This window comes from Cyprinodon variegatus, unplaced genomic scaffold (genome assembly GCF_000732505.1).
Source record: "Cyprinodon variegatus isolate N-32 unplaced genomic scaffold, C_variegatus-1.0 Scaffold1470, whole genome shotgun sequence".
Taxonomy (NCBI): domain Eukaryota; kingdom Metazoa; phylum Chordata; class Actinopteri; order Cyprinodontiformes; family Cyprinodontidae; genus Cyprinodon; species Cyprinodon variegatus.
The window spans coordinates 95,375-99,841 of record NW_015151923.1 but is presented as its reverse complement, the minus strand read 5'-3'; the positions used below and the strand labels follow the sequence as shown (position 1 = coordinate 99,841).

The following is a 4,467-nucleotide window of genomic DNA, read 5'->3' as shown; positions in this document are numbered from 1 at the left end:
TGCAGGTGTTTATGCATCCATTTCCATTTGATTTGAAGATTATTTTCATGACTTACATCTTTAATAAAAAATTCATTTAAAAAAATGCATAAATTTAGTAATTTCTAAATGTTTTTGTCCGGATCTGGTCCACTAATCTGTAGAACCGAATCAGCTGATGAAGAGTAAACAGGATCCCAGAGGAAATAACTCTCTCTGGTCTAACAAAGCCACTCAGATCACGCCTGTAGAACTCAGAGTTTATGGACTGTGTAACCGTCGACATTTCTGGTCTAACAGGCTCTGCAGTTTGTTCAAAGAGTCTCGCGGCACTCAAATGTTTCCAGATCTGCTTTCTAAAGCCCGCTTTTCCTGTTCAGCCGACCTTCATTGGTATGAAGTCTTCAGTTCACCAACCTGATGTTTATTATGAATGATCTGATTATCTTTGACCTCCAGATCGTTACTTCTAATATTTCTGAGCAATTATCTAAAATAGGGGGATCTTAATGATTTATAATCCGGGAGGGATTTAATTCTGTAATTCTGTAGTTTAAAACTAATTTATTTTTGTTTTGTTGTATCCTGTTTTGCCAATATAACTCTGGGAACAGATTTGCTTCCACAAGGAGACCAGTATGAATTTTGCCATAAGATTTCGCTTGATAATTATATGTTTAACTTTATTAAAAATTATTTTTTTGTGTAAAATCATATACAACAGACAGATACAGAAATGGAGGTGGGAAAGAAAGTAGAATTAAGGAAAAATAAGAATTGAAAACATAGATGCAAAAAGAAGACAATAGAAAACCAAAATTAGCATTAAAAAAAACTTTAAAGGCAGTAGATATCATGTGGAAAGCAGAACCTTTAGAGATTAAACAATATTATTCTGGGTGGTATATATCTTTAGCTGCAGCTTAGTATTAAGTATTAGTGTGAACACTGTAAAGGAAGAAAATATTCTAAAATAGTTAACTTTGGAAAAAGGTTGGCTTTTGTTTCTTCCTTTCCCAGGTCCTCTCGGCGAGCTGCGTGTGGTCACAATGAAAACCAGCAAGGCGTGTTGACGTCACAGAATTACAGAGTTTAATCCAATATAAGACAATGCATAAAATTAGAAATAAGACAATGCACAAACCTACACCAGAAACTGCAGAACAACGGAGACATGCATTCAATTACCTGACATAAATGGAGAGAGGAAAAGAAAGCAAAGACGTACAGACATCTTTGGAGAGTTGCAAGAGCAAATCTGATTTGTTACTTCTATGTAGAAAGCTTTATCCTCTTGTATCTAATCCATTCAAAAAAGGCTGGCCCTTGCTCCTCCAACCAGGAGCCATCTCTGACACTGCCTAGAGCTTCACCTAATTTACTGCAAACATCTGGGGTAATTTGCTTCTTTGTTTTAACAAGAAAAAGCGGAAAGCCTGTCTTGGCATCTAGAATTCTTAAAGTCATCCTGATTCAGTTTCACACCATCCCAAATGTTTATTCTGGAAGACTTTTGACCTTCTGTAAACCAGGGAGAAATCTCTCATCCAGGCTCAAATAATGTTCGCCCCCCAGGAGATACTCATTTTATGGCCTGGTGCTTTAAATCAACATACCTTTTACACATGCCATAAGATTAACTGTATTAAAGACTAAAAATAATCATTTTTCTTTAACAACACCTAGAACCAATCTCCCATGGCATGCATGCATGGGCATGCTCCTGTAAATAAAGGATTTAGAAAGCTTGATCAGAAGGAAAATGTGTTTAAGGTAGGTTTAATAGAAGGTGTGGGTGGCCCCAGATTCACCCTATAGGGCCCTGCACAGAAAAAGAGGCGATACAAGCCCAGGATATCCAGAGGCACCCCGGGTCCCACAGGGCTTTGACAGCAAGCCAATGTGCTCCACCGGTGGCTGGTCATTCCCAAGATGGACGAGATGAGATCTCCGGGTTCCAGAGGCCCACCACCACCAAGTGATGACCCCAATGGGCCAGGAGGCCCAAGCCTGGACCGGCAGTCAACAGGAATGAGAAAGCGCCCACTGAAGTAACCATTCCAGCCACCCATCCATATGCTCCTCTCATACCTATGGCTGCCAGGCAGTCACAACCCAGGTAGTCCACCCCCCTACGCCAAGTATGGTACGCCAGCCCCCCCCCATCACAGGTGCCAATTTGAAATGGAAACTGAAAATTGGCACCAAATTGAAATTTTGAAATGAACACATATAAATATGGTGTTCATCAGTACTAAGTCAGTACTGAGTGATATTCTTTTTAATATCTACTTACAGCTACTTGGAAACATCCATGGAAGAAAGAGCCTCGATTTTCATCAAAACATTATGCTAATGATGGGCATCTCTATTTTGATGACTTTCCTGATGGTCAGATGTGGAAGGATAAACTTTTTACCTGAACTCTGGATGTGAGGTCATGGATGAAACATGTGTTCAGCCTAATCAGGGATAAACCAGGAATAAAAGAAAAAAACCTCAGCTAAAATAAATGTTCTATTTTCTTCTTCTGGCTCTCATTCTAGGTACGGCTTTGCCAGGATGTGATGCTTCCAAAAGAAAACTAAAACATTCGTTTAATATACTATTTTTTTTAAACGTACTTATGTCTTGTGTTTTTACTACTATGTGTACAGCACTTATAATTATTTTAAACGAATTTTTAAAAATCTGCTTGTTTTGTTTGACTTGTTCTCAGCGGAGCCCTCCCTTCCCTGAGGACATCTGTGAACCTGCCTTGTTCGGTCGGGTTGATGAACCTCTGTCAGGGAGATTGACCCTGGGAACAGTGCTTCATGGACTTACTTCGCACACACTCACATGCTCAGACATGATATTCTCCTCATATTTCTCCACCATCCCTCCTGCAAGATGTTGTGTTGCATCTTTGTTGAGGTTTTTTGCAATCTCTAACTGAATCCTGCTAAGGATTTTTAAATCCTCCCTGAAAACACATTCTTCTCCCCGGCTTTTAATCAAGTCTAAGAGGACATCTGGCAAAAAAAAATATATATATATTTCCATTTTTATTTAAATTTTAACTTATTTTATTCTTTTTTTTACTTTCACTCTATTTTATTGCATTGTGTTTGTGTACTTTTCAAGCCAATAGTGTTATTGGAATTCAGGACAAGACCTTATTACTGTTGTAACATTAAAAAAATATGGACATTTTGATGGCAAAAATTAAGATCAATGTAATAACAAAAAATGCCAACTTGCCTGAATATATTAAGAAAAATAACAAAAGTGCTTCTATAAGAAATTTGTGAAAAACACTCTGGGAGTGAAAGAAACACATTTTTTTTTTTTTGGTGCTACATAAGCTTAGAGGCATTAATGCTTATAATGATTTGCTTTTTACCTTTTTTTCTTAACTTGTTGACCTTTTTTTTTTTCAAACTTATTTTACAGTGGGTAATATATAAATAAATGGCTCATCTAATTGTTCAATTGCCAAAATAAGATGCACAGCCATGTAGGAGCATCTTTGCTGAATGGCTGGATATAGAAACTGATGAAAAAACGGCAACTTGCCCTTTAAAGGGTTAAGGTTTTACCTTATTTCCTGCAACTGTGATATCTGTAGAGCACTTTGGTCAACCCCGGTTGTTTTACATGTTCTTTATAAATAAAGTTTGAAAAAGAAGGATTGACTGTGAAATATTTTTTTTTCCTGCTCACACTCATTGTTATCCCTTTTCTTTTTTTCCCACCTGTAAGGGCAACACCTTTCATGGCAGGAAGCCACGGAGGCCGCACCGCCCCATGTTTAATGTCTGTGGTTTTTCATTCTGTGTGTTTCTGTCTTCTGGAAAGAAACTGAATTTCCCCTCAGAGATTAATAAAGTATTATTGAATAGTTATGCAAATTAAAATAAAAAATTTTTTTTTTTTTTACTTTTTATTAAAACATCTGTGACCTTTACACGTAAAGAATTATGATAAACAAAAAGATTCATATTCATATTTTTGTATAGTTCAAAATAGAACTGGTTCTTAACCTAAAGTTGTCATTTAATTATTAATAAAATTTACTTACTGTTTTCTTTTTTTGCTTCAGAGAAGAAGTGTCTCTTTTCTCAACACGACCAAAATACAACAGAAATAAAAAAAAGTGAAGTTTTAAGAGCTTCCCATTTTTCAATTTCTGCTAGTTGTCTTATTTTCAATCTTAACTGCAGGACAGCTCTCACCTTCTCAACTCACACTAAAACATTCCTGCATACACATATGAAGTGTTTCTGCCGTCAGCCTTAATGCCTTCTGTTTCCCAGCTCATCCAGTTCTGTCTTATACTTGACCTCTTTAGAAACTGAAAGTAAACCTGAGTCAATGCAATGTGATCCCAGCATTCAGGGTGTGTTAATGTCAGAGTTCAACCCAGAAGGGGAAAACCTTTTAAAAACAGGCGTACTGTAACCAACATTTACAACTGTGTGAATTTTTTTTTTTTATTGCAGTTGG

The 4,467-nt window shown here is 36.8% G+C and overlaps 1 protein-coding gene across 1 annotated transcript in view; it reads right to left on the bottom strand.

Annotated features, from left to right (window-relative positions):
• Nucleotides 1-4,248, bottom strand: part of LOC107103516 (protein FAM3C-like) — an 18,836-nt gene extending 14,588 nt beyond the window's left edge. The window contains exon 1 of the mRNA XM_015403249.1: nt 4,043-4,248. The gene's annotated coding sequence lies outside the window, so the exon portion shown is untranslated. The remainder of the gene's footprint in view (nt 1-4,042) is intronic.
• Nucleotides 4,249-4,467: the final 219 nt, after the last annotated feature.